General features: G+C 48.8%; 1 protein-coding gene and 2 non-coding genes across 3 annotated transcripts in view; 1 reads left to right on the forward strand and 2 right to left on the reverse strand.

The window, feature by feature from the left end:
* The window catches only part of LOC125939373 (uncharacterized), a 561,003-nt gene that overhangs the window by 519,830 nt on the left and 28,953 nt on the right, over positions 1–12,220 (reverse strand). The gene's annotated exons all lie outside the window — the stretch shown is intronic.
* TRNAI-AAU (transfer RNA isoleucine (anticodon AAU)) lies at positions 2,853–2,926 on the forward strand. Its single transcript has one exon. It is a non-coding gene; the product is annotated as a tRNA-Ile (tRNA).
* Positions 9,496–9,569, reverse strand: TRNAT-AGU (transfer RNA threonine (anticodon AGU)). The gene has a single exon. It is a non-coding gene; the product is annotated as a tRNA-Thr (tRNA).

A 12,220-nucleotide genomic window follows, 5' to 3' on the forward strand; every position in this document is an offset into this window, starting at 1 on the left:
CTCCACAGTTTCCAAGAGCAAATTGAAGTTACCTTCTTGAGGCCACACTGGGAGTGATTTTTCATACCGACTTTTACATAGACCAACCCTTCCCATTAGCATTTCTCTACAGAAGACCCCACGGTCATCTCCTGACCTCAAAATCCTTCTTTCCCAGTTGACTTCAAGGTTCACATTTTCCTCCGTTGCTTGACTTCTAAACTTGAGCATTCCATAGTATACTCTGTCAAGCTAATCTTCAACATTGCTGGTGACAATACTCTCCAAAATTACAGAAAGAAAGGGAGAAGGGTTCTAACACAGGATATTATTCTCTTTAACCGGATGTGCTATGAACCCAAAATATGGAAGTTTTCTGTGATGCACAGTTTAAGAGATTTCACTGGGCAACGCTGCTAATCTGTCCTGACCATTTGCATAGAAAATACATCAGCGTCAGACCTGAAGAACAAGAGAAGATCCTTCTTAAGGTAAAACAAAGCTACTGCCTATGTGGGAAAGACCTTGCCTACACTTAGACAACTAACCATATACCATGGGTGTTACTAGATTTGAAGCTCTGGGAGGTGGGGAGGAGGGACCATGTGTGTCTTTGGGCCATGTCTGTGGGCTGCCATCATGAAGACTAGACTGGATTTTGGCAGGATATCCATAAACATTTGTGAAATCAGTGAACAATATTATAGGTAACTTTCTGAAATATATCCTAAACTCCACATGACGCAGGCCCTCCCAGGCACCCAGAAATCTCACCCAGAAGTCTAAGTAAAGCCTGGCAACGCACCTGTAAGTGGTCAGGCACTTCACTTCTGGAAGTTTCCATGGCAACATGTATATATTATTTCTAATTTTTCCCAACTTCAGTATAAGGACAATCATGGCTGTCTCTTAATATCCATTGAATAAATGATGCGTGATGGAAAGTTCACTCGAAACAACACACAATCATGTGGCACAAAGCAGGCCCTCAAATGATTCCTTTCTTTATTGAGAGTGGCCAGGCTGTTGCCATATATATTTTAAATGAAGTCGTTTCAAGGATGACAAAGCAATTTTGGCACAGAAATCTAGGCATGTTTGGTCAGGCTATGCAAAGTTGCCAGTGTCTCCCTTTTAAACCCGCTAATTAAAGCAAGCCCATAGTGTCTCCTTCTCAGCCTGCTTATGAAACAGGCCCATAAACTGCAGAACATCAGGTTTTCTGAGCCCGTCAGGGAGTCAACGATACAAAAGAACCTGAGGAGACTAAACTCCAGAAAGAGGCCTTTGCAGGGTAAAAAAGGCCTCTTATCCCTGGCAGATGGGCAGAGGCGCGAAGGAAACTGTGAACACCCGATCAGGAGAGACTGGGAGAAAATCTAAGGGATTTTTAAAGTTTGTTGGTGGGCTTGCTTGACCCAAGCAGAGAATTCCACGTAGCCAAAACCACTGCCAACTGTCTCTGCTGTGGGAGAGCAAGCCAAAAAGGGGCCGAGGGAAAAGGCTAGAAAGTGGAGAGAAATATCCACTGAGGCCCCCCTGCTTGGGGCAAAGCCTCTAAAGTCAGAGGGCAGGGCAGGAAAGCTAAGGGCAACCGATCCGAGGCACTTTGTATTAAACAGCCAAGAGCCACGGCTGAGAGCTGAGAGAAATCTCTCCAAGGCTCTCTGGAAGGAGAGAGATCTCCCAGGCACCTCTCAGGGTTTGGAAAGCCAGGGGTGCGGTAGTAAAGCACAAAGAGAAGAGAAGGGACCCCGGAGAGCAAAAAATCCTGGTTTTTCAATTCAACGTCCACTGATTCTTTATTACAGGACAAAGCAAATGAAGACAACTTACCAGTTCATGTGGAGGATGCGGGTTCAAAGGTAAAGAAATGCGCCAAAGATAAGGAGCATGCTCTCACAGCTCTTATTTTTAAAGTAAAAACAAAATTTATAAATTGCATGATGGAAAGTAAGTAGTTGATCCGCCTTGTTGAAAGCTACAGCTCTCCTTTCTCAGATTGAAAAAAAGAAAAAAGTGGCTTTTGAGTCTTACTCGGATACATGTGTGTATAAAGTGGGTCAATGAACTTGAGAAGCAACAGAGAGTAGGAAGTTAGAAGAGAAATGGGAGGGTCGTAGGGTCCAACAGAGAAAGGAGGACAAGCAGAGGGTGGATCTGCGGCTGCGCGGCTCCCTGACACCTGCCGGCAGGTGGATCCGGCCGCGCGGCCAGGCGCGCGCTCCGGGGACAGAGGTTTCCCGCCTCCCTTCTCGGAGTTGATCCACCCGGGCCTGAGCTCCTCTGCTCTCTCAGGCCCAGCTAGCGGCCCAAACTACGAACTCGCCCTGGTCTCGACTTCTTTTGTCATGGATTTGGGGTGTCTGAGTTCTCTGGGGACGGAGAAGGGTCGGAGGCTCTCGAGAGGGGGCGGTGCCTTCCCGCCGACGCCAGCCCAGCACTCGGGCGCCACCACGCGTCCCGCGGGCCGCCCTGCAGCTCCGGCTCCGGGACACCGTTTCAGACTCTGGGCCGCGCGCCGCGGGGTGCGGGGTCCCGGGCCCCCAGGGTCTGGGCGGAGCCGACCTGCTCCAACCGTTCCCGGGAGCCGGGAGTGTGCGCTGCGCGGCGGCGGCTCCGCGGCCGGCCCCTCCCGGGCTGGGTAGGAGAGAGGAAGCCCCGCTCGGCGCCGTCTATGTGCTTCTGCAGTTTGGGAAGGACCGTGTTTTCCCGGGAAGGAGCCCGGCTCAGCTGTGTCGACCCTGGGACGTCTCCTTTCCCTTTCCTTCTAGAAGAAACAGCGTGTCCTAGCCTTCCGTAGGGGGAGGCGCTCGTCACCGTTGGTTCGTGGTGACTTTAAAGTACGTAAGTAAAGCAAGCCCGCCAAGGCGGGCCGGTTAGCTCAGTTGGTTAGAGCGTGGTGCTAATAACGCCAAGGTCGCGGGTTCGATCCCCGTACGGGCCACGCTGTGCGCTGTTTTTCCTTTTGCGGTTACCCCGACACGTGGAATCTGCAGCCCTACAGCCGGTTACGGAGAGTTCTACGCCGCCACTGCCGAGCGGTGCTTCTGGAAGCCTTGTTTTTGTGAAAGAAGCAATGGCGCCCGAGAGTCCGGCTGGAAGGGCTTGTAAAGGAACGGAGGGAGGGAACGCGGGGCGGTAGGGACGTAGGGACGGTCACAGGGCCTGCGCCCCTCGGGAGACCCTGCCCTGCGGCAGTCCGGGCTTCCCGAGGCGCTCGCCGCCGCGGCCTCTCCCTCCATCCGGAGTGGGGGCCGCCCCGGACCCCCGGAAAGAGCAGGAGCTCGGGTCAAGGCCGCGCACGCTCGGCGGGCGCGCGGGAAGCCTCGGGCCGCCTCGGGTCCTAGCGCCCGCCCGGTCCTTTTCCGGAGGTCCTGCCCCGGGTCCTAGCGCCCGCCGATCTTTCCCGGAGTTCCTTCCACCTGCTTCTCCAGGCCGCTGGCTCTGCCCCGCTGCCCGCCCACGTGCTCTGCGCTTCCCCCTCTTGCCGAGTTCCGAGCAGCCACGAAAGTGACATGAGCCATACTGATTAAATAGTAACGTAAGCAGGGCCTGGAGCGTGGGGCCGGGGACGTTAGGAGATGCTCAGTGAATCCCAGAAAGCGGGGCTTCGTCTGTGTGGTCAGTGCTGCATCCTCTAGGTCAAGAACAGTGCCGGGCGCAAAGCTAAAGGCTGAAAAACCTATTTTAAAAAACTAATAAGGAATATTCAGTACTTCATTGTATGTGAAATACCGCACCCACAGATGTGAAGTACGAGGACTCGACAGGCCGATGCTGACCTGGGCGGACCTGCGCTCGCCCACAGCCTGCGAGGAGACTCAGCCCCGCGCCCACAGCACGGAGCCCGGCCCTTCTACCCCTTCCTGCGAGCCTGATGAGCCTCCCGTCTGGCTCGGGATAAGGTAATACCTTCTCGGATCAGTAACTATATGGGCTGCTTCTCGGGTCACTCTGCCACCTGTCACCACTGTCTCCCCTGTGGAAGGAAGTGCCACCCTCACTTTCTTGTATATTCTCCTCTATGCGTGCAGCTGTAAATATGAATATGCATTTCTCTCAGTGTGGCATAGAGTGTTACATTGTGCGCACTGTTTCGCATCCTGCTTTTTCCTACTCTCTGTGTCTTGGAGCATCTACACAGAGCCGGCACACGGCACAGCCACTGTTATACGTTATTAGGACACAGCCTATTTTCAGTCGAGTTGGTCCAGCTGGCCAGAAGCTGAATGAGAACTTTTCAATCCATTTCCCCCCTGAGTCGGGAGGTACACAAGCAGGGCTGGAGAGAGGACGGGAAGAGGACACCTTTCTTCCATTTTCTGTGATAATGTGGATAAAACACTTTCTGTGCAAAACCATAGGATATTTCAAATAGTACTGAAGTAAGAGCTCCAAACACACCGTTGATCGAAGGAAATTTTGTGTAGATGTGTTCAAAGGTAATTTTCAGGAAAAGGTAAGAGGATGAGTCAGATAGATACACAAATGAGCATGTTGCTAGACAATAGGATATTTTCAACTGTTTCAGTTCACAAAAGTGAAGTCTACTAAACTGTTACAACTCCTAGCATAGATCCTTAAGAGGAAAGAGAAAGGGCTTCTTTGTAGATCCAGAAGGTAGAATCCTATAGCAGCTTGCACACTATTCCAAACAAAGACTAAGTCATCCCTCAGTCAGTCCTATGTAATTCTTGTTCCACCAGATCTTGAGTTAACAGGGTGTCAGGGTAAATGACAACATGTTTCTCTGTTTCTATAGGGAAAAGTGCCCTTGTCTCCCCTCCCTGTGCTATGCAGGGTCTCCGTGGACACCTAGTCAATCTGAGTCTTTACTGGAATCTTCAGAATAGAGATAGATATCTCTATGGATTAAGTTCAGTCTTCAGTGTTTACAGTGTAGAGTATCTCTAAGGCTATGGGCCAGATAGCCTCTAGATAGGTAAAAATGTGCCTCCAGGATTAGCTCAGGGGTCCGTCATGAGATTTCCGGGACACCGTCATAGGGTGCAGCCACTGGCTTCTCAAGGAGATACAGAGAAGTTCCTATTCTTTCTTCAGCTTTACTATAAGCAAGGAGTGAGGTTCTGACATAATTTTGTTGTCACTTTGGTGCCGCCATGTACATAACGCGAACACTTAGTAAAGTGTGTTCTCTCTCTTCTCTGATCAGGAAGCATCTTTCTGCTGGCCGAGTCCCTTCATCGCCCCAGCACAGTTTCCAGAACTCAGGGGGCTTCTGGAGCAGAATTCTGGAACTCCGGGCTCGGTAGGATGGTTATGGGCACAACGTTGAAGCCACGCCATCGGGAGTCTATAGCCAAGCATATCTGGTGGCGTGGTCTTCTCCTGTGAGGCTTTGAAGACTTGTGCGTTGTTGAAGATAAAGCTGGCCTGTGGCTGATTGCAGATGCTTTCAGGGAAGTGAAGTAAAACAGAATGACTATGTATAGGTGTCAGAAGATTTCAAGGGGCCGTAATTAATTTATTACTTAACGATTTTCAAAAGCAAAAGATCTGGTGAGAATTCATAGCGAGGAGACTGCCACTAAGGAGTTTCGGTTGTTTCTGTGATACAAAAACGAGATGAGAAAGCCAATCCAAAATAAGTTTTAGACAGGGGTGCCTGGATGGCTCTGTCTGTTGAGCGTCCTACTTCGGCTCAGGTCATGATCTCACGGTCCGTGAGTTCGAGCCCCGTGTTGGGCTCTGTGCTGACAGCTCAGAGCCTGGAGCCTGTTTCAGATTCTGTGTCTCCCTCTCTCTCTGCTCCTCCCCCGTTCATGCTCTGTCTCAAAAATAAATAAACGTTAAAAAAATTAAAAAAAAAAAAAGCAAAATAAGTTTTGGACAAAATAGCTACAGACATAGTGACCTACCATATGTTCAAAGGAGATAGAAAACACTGCATGGGATTTATAGCAGTGGATGAACACAATTTCCGCAGAGAAAAAGTCTCGAAACAGACATATAATAATCCTGAGACCTAATATGCTGCAAATATACAAATCACATAGTAAGAATAATATAGCACCAATATGAGACAGTTGTGGTAAGTCTGGAGTAAGTTCTACATACTTCTACATTAATTAGACTCCACAGGCAAGTGATGTAAATCCCATTTGAAATTCAGAAGCCCAGAAGATGCTAGATTCAAGTTAAAGAAGTAAAGTTGCGACCAAGTAAACGTTTAAAAAAACAGCTAAAATTATGACTGATTACACTTCACTACTGTCGTCTAATATCAGAGAAAACAGCACCAGGACTTTCTATGTTGATAGAAACATGTCATGGGCAGTAAGAGCACTGATAAGTCTCCAGGAATTTCCCATTCGGTGTACAATTTCTGAAATATTTATATTAATGTTTTAGCCATGCAAATCTGACTTAGGGGAGCCTAGGCCTTTCTCCTCCTCCTCCTCCTCCTCCTCCTTCTTTTCCTCCTCCCCCTCCCCCTCCTTCTGGCATCCCTTCTGATTTTCACCTCTTCCTGTGCAACTCATCAATAATAGCATATCAAATAGCCCTGGTTCTCTTCACTATCTGCCTTTTTGCAAGGGGACAGAACGCATCGTTAGGATTTTCCAGGCACCTTCGGGGAAGTCTCAACCACAGGTGTAGGTGGAAACAGTACCTTGAAAGTTTTATTTGACATTTAGGATTCGATTTGGGGAAGGCAAAGGTTAAAACCGATCAGAACATTTGAACACTTAGGAGAGGAAACAAACCATGATTGCTGGAGAAATTACGTGGTTATCGGTTTCAAGGTTACAATAAAACAGTTAAAACTAAGCATAGAAGGTAACATGACTGTAAACGACGTTATTCCTATGTAAAAAACCTTTGTTTTCTTCAGGAAGGACGACACAACCAGTGTAAACTATAAAGGTTATTCTGCTAAAAAACAGAATATTTGCTCTCGGAGAAGGTTACACAGGGGAAACAGAAAGAACCGGTCATTTATGGGTGAGGGCACCGAGCAGTTAACCAAAGGAACAAACACATCAAAGTGAAGCAAACCTTCCCAGACTTTGGTATATTCCGTGGCTCTTCAAACTCAGGTATTCTAAACGGAGATAAATAAAATTAACCTGCCAATTTTGCCCATCATTATGTTCTTCCACACCCTGGGACAATCTGACACTGTCCTGGCTTCAGGAGTCCACGAGGTTGGAACTGATTTCACACTATTGCTGAGATGTTACCAACATGGATTGTGTCCGACTGTGCTTATCTCCAAATGCGCTAAGAAGTACGATTTTTTAAACTGCGTGTTGGGATTGTTTGTAATGGAACAAGCCTTTCAAGTCAAGTTCGTACTTTAGATACTTAAACCTTCAAGATGTAGTTTATTCAATTGCTTACAGTGTTTTTCAACTGCAGCTTTCCAGCGTAAAGGGCCTGTGAAATCCCAGGCTTCTGACCTCCCTCCCAGGGGAACCGACTGGAACGCTGAAGAACGAAACAAGAAACAGGAGGCTCTCGCGATGTAATTGATCCTCAGCGTGAGAAGTGTTCTGCCCGTTCCAGAATGTACATGTTAGGTAAACGAACAAACAGATCCTTAAAAGCCATAGTTCAGGATTTGATTCACAAATCCGTTTAAAAACCAAGGCCGCTGCTGGTAAACGGTCAGATATTCTTATTTCCAAATATTTTTCCTTTCGTTTGAGGCCTTTTTGTTTGTTTATTTTGATCTGTCTGTCTTGCTTTCTCGGATCCGTTCTAATTGTTATCTAAGATTTCCTGTCCTCTATAAAAAAAAAAAAAATCTTCACTGAATCTGTTATCTTGCAAACCTTGAAACGTTGGCATCCTGTGTTCTGTGTCGTCTTCTGTCATTCCTCCTGACTTCCTGCCTCCTCCTGTCCTAAATGTGGCAAGAGAGAGAGGAGAGACGATTCCATTTCCTTACCCATCAACCAGGCCGCGAGTGGGGTCTGCGGATGAGCTAATACTGGAGGAGGCCTCCCTGTAATTGTCGTGACTTTGGAGCATCGGACAGTGTTACGTGGGCAGAGTTTGGCCCTTGGTTTGTGAGTTTGACTTCCTACTTCAGACACGGAGTGTTCGGGGTCACTTCCTGACATACCTGTGGCATATGTGTCCCTCCCCGCCCAAGTTTCTGGTAGGGAATGCGCAGGAGTGACACTAATATGTGATGTCTGGGTTCCCAAGGTGTTTTCAGCCTCCACTGGATCGGGTTCACAAGCAGCAATCCTGCAGAATTAGAGGTACTCGAGGCTTGCGACTGAGGTGGGAAAGATGGTGCCCCGCTGCCTCTCTGAGGTCTTCGCCGAGACCCCGGTAACGAGCGAGTAAGAAGGAAAAACCGACCGAAGTTTGTTAACCCGTTTGCCCCGGGTACAGGTGGGGACACCCGGGGAGAACAAGTAACTGTCGCCGTGGCTTAGAAGTCCAGCTTACGCGGCATCTTCAGCAAAGAACAGTGGATTTGTGGTGAAGTCATGGAACAAAGGAACGCGTGTCAGGCCAAGGGCGGAGAGACAGGCCAGTCAGTAAAGTTTGTTATTTGATTTCCAGGCTGTTGGGGTCTAAGGTTGTCTGGGGGTGAACCTCCGTCTTTCCCCGCAGAGAGGGCACAAGGGCCTCTTGGCAAACTTCTGTCCTAATTCCTCCCTCTCGCTTTCAGCTCACAATAATCCTTGTGCCCAAGTGGCACATCTGGGGGTGGCCTAGTCCGCCACCTTCGCTGTCTTGTTTGTTCACATTCCTTTGGAAGTTGGGAGGGGGGAACTGCTATGAATAAACGATGAACTCAGGGTTGCTGCGGTGTGAACGGGACGCCGGGCGCCGGGCTGGGCCGCTTGCGCTAGGTGAAGGGACAGTGACTCTCAGGGGACCCCAGTCAGAACCTTCGAGGTCTCTACATAAAACGGAAAAGCCCAGTGCACAGGCCAGGGCTCCGTAGATTCAGGAAGGCGCCAGTCTGTTTGTGGTTTATTTCCTCCCCGAGCTCCAGTCTCTCCCTTTGCCCAGAATGTGCGTCTGATCCACAAAGGCGGCGGTTCCCGGGCCCGCACAAAACCAAAGTGGCGAGGGTCCAGGTCTGGCCGCTGTTCTCTTACTTGATCTCAAAAAATAAAATCGGAGTCTGACTCAAGCCAGACACCCTGGCTTATTCCCTGCCTGACACGGACAACCACACTCCCTCAGCTGAAGATGTCCCAGGTTCAGAGATCTGGGACCGAACCTCCAAGCCACAGTGTGGCGCATTGCTTTCTATCTCTACCGCAAGGCACCTGTCACTCAGTTCTTAACCCAGTCTTACCTGCATCTGCAAACCCGTCACCTTCTGTCAACTACAGAAACCTTCCTCATTTTCCCTTCACCCCAGGCCCTCATAATGGGATGGCAGTGACCTGGCAAGAGACTCTCCTCGCCTGGAATAACAATTCAGCGCAGGCTCACCCGCCACACAGATTCTTTAATGCCCCTCCGACATATTTAGTGGCACCTTCCACTATGGAAAAACAGAAAACTAAACAAAGAAGGCCCCGCTGGGATTCGAACCCAGGATCTCCTGTTTACTAGACAGGCGCTTTGACCAGCTAAGCCACAGAGCCCCTTTTTGAGTTTATGTTCAGTTATATCATATTTATACCGTTTTCTGTGAGTTGTAGCAACTTGTCAGAAACTCACTTGATTTTGTGACCAAGAGACGATATCTGTGTTTCCGAGCTTGTACTTAAACGGAAACCTCCAACATTTGAAGAAGATGCATTCTTCAATGCAAGAAAGGTTTAAGATTTTTCAAATTAAAAATGGGTTAAATTCCTATTTCATGGCGACTCTCGCCATCTAGAGGACGTGTTGGTTATTGCAACACATTTTAATTTTGTTTCTTCTTTAAATCCTTTGTCCGCAATCGGGAGTCACTAGCCGGTCGAGCCCTTTTCTAGGTACGGGCGATAGAACCGTGAACAAAAAATAGACAAAACTTTCTTTTCTGACAGAATTTGTGTTCTAGAGGGAGGTGAAGAAAACACGTTCCAACGATTTGCCCCAACCCCTACCCCCCCACCCGCCAGAGAGACAAGGAGGGATGTAAGAACGAATCCGACTACTGCCAGGTTACAAACCCACGGGGCGACCTTCTGAGCTGATTTCCCGCACTGGAGCAAGACTGTCACGCGTCCCTCTGTTATATCTAACTTGGCTCAGGACAGCAAGCAGAGACGAGCACACACCGAGGCAGATTTGGGGCCGCCCTGCTTCCAGCGTGCCCAGACCAGCCACTGTCAGGCCCTTTCTTTCCAAGACAGTCTGGACCCCAACAGATCTGTTGCTCGGTGGGGAGTTCTGCAGGAGGACACTTTACTCCTGGCACAGTCTCGTTCCGTTCGCGGATTGACCCGCTGGGTTAAAACCGCCTTGGTCTCTGTCTTTGTCAAGACAGAAGGACTGAGAAGAGGGTACGGAGAAGGAGAAATCGGGGCAGAGTGTGACAGATAACCCCCACGGGATGCTGTGGGATCTGGGCTTGGCGAAGGGCGGGGTCTTAGCAGACTCACAAGACCTGTCCTCTGACAGGTTCCGCGCCAGGTGGACGAAAGCAGAAGGGGACTGTGGCACCTGGGGCCCGAGTGGGGCTCAGCGTGGAGAGAGCAGGCGGGGCCGTCATCCTGAGACGTTTAGATGCTGCTTTGTGCGTTCTGAGCGACAAGGGCATGTGCGTTCCTGGGCAGCCACAAAGGACAAGACGCTGCAGGGGTGACAGATCACTTCGGAGATCTCCTGGGGACAGGCAGATCTCTGTACACCCGCTTTCCTCTGGAAGCCGCGCCCCCCTGGCTCTCTTCCCAGCCAGCCTAGCCTGTACCTAACCCGGTTGGCCTTTTCTTGTGTCGCTTGAGGGTTATGCTTTCCCTTCGTCCCCAGGTCCTGCTGCCATTCCTCTCCTGGTACCAGCTCGTTTGTTTACGGTACGGGCATTCTGAGGTGTATTTTTTGCAAAGTTGAAATTCCGTGCACATATGTTACACATTTACATAAATGGCATATTATCTAGTTTTATGCCTTTCAAAAAGATTATGACTAGGTACGCCAATTTGACAACAAATTATGTTTAAAAACACGTACTGACCTCAAGATCCATCAGAGTTGTCCTGTGCTCCGAAGTCATTGCTTCTAATGCCGTATAAATTCCCATAGTGGGCGCTCCCACTGTCTCCTCTCTTCCATCCCAGTGATGGACTCACCCAGGTTGCCTCCACTGCCCCCCGCAGGCCCCCCCCCCCAATTCCAAATAACACCGCCTTTTCATCCACCCCCTTTACATACGTGGTGGAGGGTTGCACTGGGATGTGCGTGTAGGAGCAGAATGGCTAAGTAATCCCAGCGTGCTCTCCAGTCCACACTCCACCGCTGTGCGCGCCCCTTTATCCTGGTCTCGACGCTCAGCACGAGTCAGCTTTCTACTTTGTAATCTAATATGTGTAGAGCGATGCGTCTCATCACTGTTGCTTCAAAGTTTGCCTTTATGTTTTCCAAAGATTTTGAGCATTTGTTTATATGTGTGTTGGCCATTGGCATGGACTCTTATAATCCGCCTGTGTTCTTACTGAGGCTGATGGATCTTTCATGTTGATTCGCAGGGGCTGTGTGGTGTATCGTGGTTATTAGACCGCTGTGAATCTGGGATCTGGAAAGATCATCCACTGTTATGTTACCCACTGGCCTGTTGATGGAGGAACCTAATGGCGGATCCTTATTTTGTTAAGGGTTTGTCTTTCCCCCTGCCCCATGGTTTGCCCTTTTGAGGTTAGGCTTAAAGGGCCTTTCTCTGTTACTAAGTTAAAAACTGTTCTCCTCTCTAAACAAAAAATGTGTCGATTTTCTTTTTCACGTTTGAGACGTCGATCCATCTACTTTTCTAGATAAGTGTATTGGTTTTTTATGACAATCTGTTGGAATTGTGTCTTCCAGTTCTCAAGAGTTTTTTGGTTCGGTAAGGGTGCCCAGCAGGTGAACTTGCTCACTTAGCGTCCTATGTTTCCTTTCCCTTAGCTGCTTCACGTTTTTTACGCAATTTCATATTTCATAAAATTATGTGTTTTTCCTGTTAGAACATATGTCTGCAAGGTTGGGGAGAATCTGATTATTCCCTAACACACAGTACAAGTCATAGCATGGAAAGAATACATTTTAGTTTATTTTTATTATTTTTTAGAAGTTTATTTATTTATTTTGAGAGAGAGAGAGGGGCAGAGAGAGA

This window comes from Panthera uncia (assembly GCF_023721935.1).
Source record: "Panthera uncia isolate 11264 chromosome B2 unlocalized genomic scaffold, Puncia_PCG_1.0 HiC_scaffold_25, whole genome shotgun sequence".
In the NCBI taxonomy this organism is placed as follows: Eukaryota; Metazoa; Chordata; class Mammalia; order Carnivora; family Felidae; genus Panthera; species Panthera uncia.